The 8565-nt window shown below is 46.6% G+C and overlaps 1 long non-coding RNA gene across 1 annotated transcript in view; it reads left to right on the top strand.

Annotated features, from left to right (window-relative positions):
- Positions 1–1778: 1778 nt before the first annotated feature.
- LOC138283257 (uncharacterized) overlaps positions 1779–8565 on the top strand; it is a 71647-nt gene continuing 64860 nt past the window's right edge. The window contains exon 1 of the long non-coding RNA XR_011201155.1: positions 1779–1978. This is a non-coding gene — a long non-coding RNA (uncharacterized lncRNA). The remainder of the gene's footprint in view (positions 1979–8565) is intronic.

Raw genomic sequence — 8565 nt, 5'->3', positions numbered from 1 at the left:
TCTAAATATCTAAAAATCTGATATAAACATGCCAAATTAACCAGCCATGAAATGTGACAGCTATTCTATGCAATTAATGTCAAAACATGATGAACACTGCAAAGTCAGTGGTAAATAGAAATGGCCAAAAGCCCACTCTCTTGCTGTAATTCATATTGTACTTTTTGAAGAATTGATGACGAAATATAAATCTGTTTGTAGCAAGGCCTAAAGATGGACCAGATCATGAAAGTTCTAGTCACACTTGAAGTGGTTACATTTGCGGAGAGAGAAAATAAGTTATATTGCCCATTTTGTTTTAACCATGGGGGATAGGCAAGTGTGTAAATATATAGAAAGGAGTACCACCACTAGATTATGGATATTGCTTATGCAGACCTTATAACTGAAACGGTGCCAACATGTGTCACACAATTTCAGCTCCCTTCACACGATCACCTGGTAAGGAGCCGAAATAATACCATGCCAAGAAAGATGAGCTGGAAAGCACTGTATAAATTGACTTCCCAGCTTGTCTTTTCAGGCTGTGAGCAGCCAATGTCCCTTAAGAGGTGTGAAAACGCTCCAGGGCATCAGCCAAAGCATCAGAGACCCTTTGTGTTTTTTTGGGGGGAGGAAGAAGGGAGGGGCTTGGTGAGGAGTAGAGTGCCTGTTAGGTAGCTTTCTGCATAAGTCCCCGCTTCCACCAAGGACCCACCCCCTCTCACATGGTCAAATGTATCTGTATCTTGAAAGGCATGCTTAGGTCAAATGGAACTTTGATGTTTTCAAACTATTATTAACATGGTTTGAAGAATAGCCAAAGTAGGCTAGGGACTCAATCAGCAAGTCAGTTTCAACGATTTTCCTGAGAATAAACTATGGCCCATATTTATACTTTTTTAGCACCGCATGTGTGTCGTTTTTTTTTATGCAAAATCGGCGCAAACTAACAAAATACAATTGTATTTTGTAAGTTTGCGCCGCTTTTGCGTCAAAAAATGATGCAAATGCGGCGCTAGAAAAGTATAAATATGGGCCCAAATTTCCACTTTTCTACAATTAAAAACAGTATATATGTTACATTCAAATAGCGACATATTACAAAACAATATGCAATAATTCTAAAGACAGTGGCATCATTGTTTGAAATACAGAATAGTAAAGAATCAACCTATCACATAAGAAGCTAAATGACAAATCTTGAGAAGAGTAGTATTACAAAATTAGCTGAGATATAAAGCTGTCAAATTCAATATATTTTGAAGCATCGATGTAGTAATTTAATCTTTCTAGCTCTGTGCTTCTGCGCTTCCAGGGTCGTTTTTATGGGCGAGCGCAAAGCGCTCCGTCCATTCCGTAATCTATCTTTGGGCTTCAAACCACACTCATGTCACATCAGTCACTTACATAGGTTCGTGGGCTTGCCTTTTAAAATCCGCTTGCTTTCATTTGTGAAAGGCATGTATACGTCATGCCTTTTCTGGTGTTTAGCCCACCTACACAGCACCAGTAAACTACTAAAAACATACGAGGCTCGATGTTTTCAGTCTGGGGTCCGGACTACTTTATCTGTTTATTTTCCACGCAGCGCGATCGCGCTGCATTTTACATAGTGCGATCGCACTGCGTTTTTTCTGCAGTTTGGCCAGTACTTGTGCAGCCTGCTTCTGTCCCTTCCCTCCCTCCCGCTCTCTCACCCCCCTCAGAAGGATCTGTTTACACTGTCCATCATGGGTGCTTATTATCAGCAGCAGAAATTTGGTGCCTACATACACACGCCGCGCTGCCGTCATCCAGCTTACCCCCATCTGGAGCTCATGAACTGCACTCTCCTTGTTTCAGTTTTTGAGCACTTCGAGGCAACCTCTGGAACACTGCTTGTGGAATTGTGCAATGTTTGGGTGGATTATTCCCTTCCTGCAGCACAGTGTGAGGCTTTCTGCTACTCTCTGTAGCCTGGAGAGGGAGAGAAGTGGATTATGAGCGCCCTGCTACGGTAAAAGTAAACTGCATGACACAGGGAAAATGGGAACTAGCACAGTGGTGACAAGTCCAGCCTGAATTCACTGTATTTCATCCCAGTAGGCATTTGAATCTCATTGTCGTGCGTGTTAACTTTTCACAGGGATTTCAATTGCAGCGCACGCACTTCCAGGACTCGTGTGTAATTATTTTACTAAGGCATATACATGGAATTTTGATGTTCTGAGACGTTTGACGCTGCGGTGGTGTGTTTCAGCACTAGACATTTGTGTTGTAGTGTTCTGCTGGGGGTTGGTATTGTTTCAAGGTCTATCGGACAAAGCTGTCTTATTGTGCGCATTTAACAGTGCTCTAAATTCGAGGACTTGCCAGCCAGATCTGTGGTTACTTCGCCTACCCTACCTGAAATATTAACTCCACTTGGGAGGGATGTGTCCTGTTCGTAGTGCCCTGCGCAGCTTGCCACTGCCCTCTCCCCTATAGAGTTTCTCTTGCTTTGCCTCACCTCCATTTGCAAAAGAAAGCAGTGTTGCGCATGTATTGCGCTGAGTATTTCTTAAGTGTGAATATGTGTCATTTAACACATATAACAAAACATAAAAGTCACCAACATATGAATTTCCAGAGTTTAGTCTTTCGCAGGGTGACTTAGTTTTCAGATATCGCATGTCAGCAATGAGCAGCCTGCCCTGGTCTGATTTTACTTTTTGCATTCTGGTACTTGTAGTTTTGCATAACATTTTTACTTCATCAGTTGACGCTACAAGCCATGGAATGCAAAGAAAACAAGCATTTACAATGCATCGGGTCTCGCGTTTGCTCATGTTAGAGCTGATCGCGTTGTAAACTCCTAACCCGACTTTTCACCTACCGGGCAAAAGTGCATTTATGTACATAACCCGAAAAAGTGAAATCAAGTATGTAAAGCGCTCAACTTCTGCCAAGTGAGATCAGGCTCGTAAATTAGAGAAAAAAAAGTCCACAAGCCCGATGGAAAACAGCGAGCCTCACATGTTTTCTGTACTTGGTCACTGCGCTCGAGGAGGGCTAGCCACCGGAAAAGGCATGACATATGCGTGCCTTCGACTAATGAAAGCAAGCAGATTTTATTAGGGAAGCCCACCAACCAATAAAAAACACTGACGTGAAGTTGACAGGGCTCCGAGCCCTTTTCTAAAGACAAAAGAGTCTCGCTGCGAAACGCATGCGCGAGCGCATGCAGCGCAGGCTCGACCCTAAAAAGGGGCAGATCTTTGATGAGCTATTTGGTCATTTTTTTTGTTTGTTGATTTTACTGTGAAACACACTGAGATTGGAAGGCAGTCACATATTGTAAGGAAATGCCTTCTTGGCATGGTTACCCCCTGACTTTTTGCCTTTGCTGATGCTAAGTTTCGATTTGAAAGTGTGCTGAGGCCTGCTAACCAGGCCCCAGCGTTCTTTCCCTAACCTGTACATTTGTTGCCACAATTGGCACACCCCGGCATCCAGGTAAGTCCCTTGTAACTGGTACCCCTGGTACCAAGGGCCCTGATGCCAGGGAAGGTCTCTAAGGGCTGCAGCATATCTTATGCCACCCTGGGGACCCCTCACTCAGCACAGACACACTGCTTGCCAGCTTGTGTGTGCTGGTGAGGACAAAACAAGTAAGTCGATATGGCACTCCCCTCAGGGTGCCATGCCAACCTCACACTACCTATGCAGTATAGATAAGCCACCCCTCTAGCAGGCCTTACAGCCCTAAGGCAGGGTGCACTATACCATAGGTGAGGGCACCAGTGCATGAACACTGTGCCCCTACAGTGTCTAAACAGAACCTTTGACATTGTAAGTGCAGGGTAGCCATAAGAGTATATGGTCTGGGAGTCTGTCATACACGAACTCCACAGCACCATAATGGCTACACTGAAAACTGGGAAGTTTGGTATCAAACTTCACAGCACAATAAATGCACACTGATGCCAGTGTACATTTTATTGTAACATACACCCCAGGGGGCACCTTAAAGGTGCCCCCTGAAACCTTAACCAACTACCCGTGTAGGCTGACTGGTTTTAGCAGCCTGCCACACTCGAGACATGTTGCTGGCCACATGGGGAGAGTGCTTTTGTCACTCTGTGGCTAGTAACAAAGCCTGTACTGGGTGGAGATGCTTATCACCTCCCCCTTACAGGAACTGTAACATCTGGCGGTGAGCCTCAAAGGCTCACCCCCTTTGTTACAGCACCCCCGGGCATTCCAGCTAGTGGAGTTGCCCGCCCCCTCCGTCCACGGCCCCACTTTTGGCGGCAAGGCCGGAGGAGATAATGAGAAAAACAAGGAGGAGTCACTGGCCTGTCAGGACAGCCCCTAAGGCAACCTGAGCTGAGGTGACTCTGACTTTTAGAAATCCTCCATCTTGCAGATGGAGGATTCCCCCAATAGGGATAGGAATGTGACCCTCTCCCCTTGGGAGGAGGCACAAAGAGGGTGTAGCTACCCTCAGGGCTAGTAGCCATTGGCTACTGCCCTCCCAGACCTAAACACACCCCTAAATTCTGTATTTAGGGGCTCCCCAGAACCCAGGAACTCAGATGCCTGCACCTAAGAAGAAGAGGACTGCTAAGCTGAAAAACCCTGCAGAGAAGACGGCGACACCAACTGCTTTGGCCCTCAGCTCTACCGGCCTGTCTCCCCACTTCTAAAGACACTGCTCCAGCGACGCTTTCCACAGGGACCAGTGACCTCTGAATCCTCAGAGGACTGCCCTGCATCTAGAAGGACCAAGAACTCCCCAGGACAGCGGCTCTGTTCACCCAAGACTGCAACTTTGTAACAAAGGAGCAACTTTAAAACAACTTGCGTTTCCCGCCGGAAGCGTGAGACTTGCTACTCTGCATCCGACGCCCCCGGCTCGACTTGTGGAGAACAATCACTTCAGGGAGGACTCCCCGGCGACTGCGAGACCGTGAGTAGCCAGAGTTGCCCCCCCTGCCCCACAGCGACGCCTGCAGAGGGAATCCCAAGGCTCCCCCTGACCGCGACTGCCTGTTCCTCAGATCCCGACGCCTGGTAAAGACTCTGCACCCGCAGCCCCCAGGACCTGAAGGATCCGAACTCCAGTGCAGGAGTGACCCCCAGGAGGCCCTCTCCCTTGCCCAGGTTGTGGCTACCCCGAGGAGCCCCCCCCCTTGCCTGCCTGCATCGCTGAAGAGACCTCTTGGTCTCCCATTGCTTTCTATTGAAAACCCAACGCTTGTTTACACACTGCACCCGGCCGCCCCCGTGCCGCTGAAGGTGTACTTTCTGTGCTGACTTGTGTCCCCCCTGGTGCCCTACAAAACCCCCCTGGTCTGCCCTCCGAAGACGCGGGTACTTACCTGCTGGCAGACAGGAACCGGGGCACCCCCTTCTCCATTGAAGCCTGTGCGTTTTGGGCACCACTTTGACCTCTGCACCTGACCGGCCCTGAGCTGCTGGTGTGGTAACTTTGGGGTTGCTCTGAACCCCCAACGGTGGGCTACCTTGGACCCAAACTTTAACCCCATAGGTGGTTTACTTACCTGCAAAAACTAACTAACTCTTACTCCCCCAGGAACTGTTGAAAATTGCAGTGTCTAGTTTTAAAATAGCTATATGTGATTTAATTGAAAACTGTGTATGCTATTTTGATTATTCAAAGTTCCTAAAGTACCTACCTGCAATTCCTTTCATTTAAAGTATTACATGTAAATCTTGAACCTGTGGTTCTTAAAATAAACTAAGAAAGGATATTTTTCTATCCAAAAACCTATTGGCCTGGAATCGTCTTTGAGTGTGTGTTCCTCATTTATTGAATGTGTATGTACAACAAATGCTTAACACTACTCCTTTGATAAGCCTACTGCTCGACCACACTACCACAAAATAGAGCATTAGTATTATCTCTTTTTGCCACTATCGTACCTCTAAGGGGAACCCTTGGACTCTGTGCATACTATTCCTTCCTTCGAAATAGGGCATACAGAGCCAACTTCCTACATTGGTGGATCAGCGGTGGGGTACAAGACTTTGCATTTGCTGGACTACTCAGCCAATACCTGATCACACGACTAAATTCCAAAAATTGTCATTAGAAACTAATTTTTGCAATTTGAGCTATTTTTCTAAATTTTTAAAAGTCCTGCTAGGGCCTTGTGTTAGTCCCTGTTAGCATTTCTTTTAGAGTTTAAAAGTTTTGTGAAAGTTTGAATTAAGTTCTAGAAATAGTTTTAGATTCTTAAAAAGTATTCCAACTTTTAGAAACATAGGGGGTTATTCTAACTTTGGAGGAGGTGTTAATCCGTCCCAAAAGTGACGGAAAAGTGACGGATTTACCACCAGCCGTATTACGAGTCCATTATATCCTATGGAACTCGTAATACGGCTGGTGGTATATCCGTCACTTTACCGTCACTTTTGGGACGGATTAACACTCCTCCAAAGTTAGAATAACCCCCATAATGTCTAGTGCAGAAGAGAATGTGATGGAACTCGACCTCACACCTTACCTCCATCTTAAGATGAGGGAGCTAAGGTCTCTCTGCAAAATAAAGAAAATCACAGTTGGCTTAAGACCCTCCAAACAACAGCTCCAGGAGCTGCTGGCAGAGTTTGAAAAAGCCAACCCCTCTGAGGATGACCTCCCAGAGGATGAAGCTAGTGACTTGGAGGAGAATTCCCCCCCTCCAGTCCTGCTTAGGGAGAACAGGGCTCCTCAAGCCCTGTCTCCAAATATAATGGTCAGAGATGCTGCTTCCCTCACAGGAGGGTCCAGCACCTCTGTAATCACTGAGGAGAGCCTCAGTGAAGATGACCTCCTGTTAGCCAGGATGGCCAAAAGATTGGCTTTAGAGAGACAGCTCCTAGCCATAGAAAGGGAAAGACAAGAGATGGGTTTTGGTCCCATCCATGGTGGCAGCAACATAAATAGGGTCAGAGATTCTCCTGACATGTTGAAAATCCCTAAAGGGATTGTAACTAAATATGAAGATGGTGATGACATCACCAAATGGTTCACAGCTTTTGAGAGGGCTTGTGCAACCAGAAAAGTAAACATATCTCACTGGGGTGCTCTCCTTTGGGAAATGCTCACTGGAAAGTGTAGGGATAGACTCCTCACACTCTCTGGAAAAGATGCAGAATCTTATGACCTCATGAAGGGTACCCCGATTGAGGGCTTTGGATTCTCCACTGAGGAGTATAGAATTAGATTCAGGGGGGCTCAAAAAACCTTGAGCCAGACCTGGGTTGATTTTGTGGACTACTCAGTGAACACACTGGATGGTTGGATTCAAGGCAGTGGTGTAAATGATTATGATTGGCTGTACAATTTATTTGTGAAAGAACACCTATTAAGTAATTGTTCAAATGATAAACTGCATCAGCATCTGGTAGACCTAGGACCAATTTCTCCCCAAGAATTGGGAAAGAAGGCGGACCACTGGGTCAAGACTAGGGTGACCAAGACTTCCACAGGGGGTGACCAAAAGAAAGGGGTCACAAAGCCTCCCCAGGGGAAGAGTGTTGAGACATCCAATAACAAAAATAGTAAAGAGTCTTCTACAGGCCCCCAAAAACCTGCACAGGAGGGTGGGCCCAGAGCCTCTTCACAAAACAATTTTGGGTACAAGGGTAAAAACTTTGATCCTAAAAAGGCCTGGTGTCGTAGCTGTAATCAGCCTGGACACCAAACTGGAGACAAGGCCTGTCCCAAGAAAAGTACCACTTCTAACTCCACTCCAGCTAACACTGGAATGGCTAGTCTCCAAGTGGGATCAACAGTGTGCCCAGAGCAAATCTGGTGTCACACTGAAGCTACATTAGTCCCTGAGGGTGGGGTGGATTTAGCCACACTGGCTGCCTGGCCACCTAATATGCAAAAATACAGGCAGCAGCTCTTAATTAATGGGACAAGTGTAGAAGGCCTGAGGGATACAGGTGCCAGTGTCACTATGGTGACAAAGAAAACTGGTTTCCCCTGGTCAATACCTGGCTGGACAAACTTATCCAGTCACCAATGCTGACAATCAGACTAAAGTACATCCCATGGCTATGGTAACTTTAGAGTGGGGAGGGGTCAATGGCCTGAAACAGGTGGTGGTCTCCTCAAATATCCCAGTAGACTGTTTGTTTGGAAATGACCTGGAGTCCTCAGCATGGGCTGAGGTAGAATTGAAAACCCATGCAGCCATGCTGGGTATCCCTGAACTGGTGTGTGCCAAGACAAGGGCACAGTGCAAGTCTCAGGGTGAAAAAGTAGAGTTGGAGCCTGGAAAAAGGGCCCAGCCTACCAAGAGAAAAGGAAAGACAACTGGGAAACCAGCTGCAACACAACAACAAAAAGAGAACCTCTCTTCCCAGGAAGAAGTTCTGCCCTCTGAGGGAACTGAGCCTATGGAGTTAGAACCTTATCAGATTGAGCTCTTAGGCCCAGGGGGACCCTCAAGGGAGCAGTTGTGTAAGGGGTAAGAAACCTGTCCCTCTCTTGAAGGCCTTAGGCAGCAAGCTGCTGAAGAGTCCAATGGCAAGAAAACTGGAACACATAGGATCTATTGGGAAGATGGACTCCTTTACACTGAGGCGAGAGATCCCAAACCTGGT

Source organism: Pleurodeles waltl, chromosome 3_1 (assembly GCF_031143425.1).
Source record: "Pleurodeles waltl isolate 20211129_DDA chromosome 3_1, aPleWal1.hap1.20221129, whole genome shotgun sequence".
In the NCBI taxonomy this organism is placed as follows: domain Eukaryota; kingdom Metazoa; phylum Chordata; class Amphibia; order Caudata; family Salamandridae; genus Pleurodeles; species Pleurodeles waltl.
Note: the sequence above shows the minus strand (reverse complement) of the source record. Positions and strands in the feature narration are given on the sequence as shown.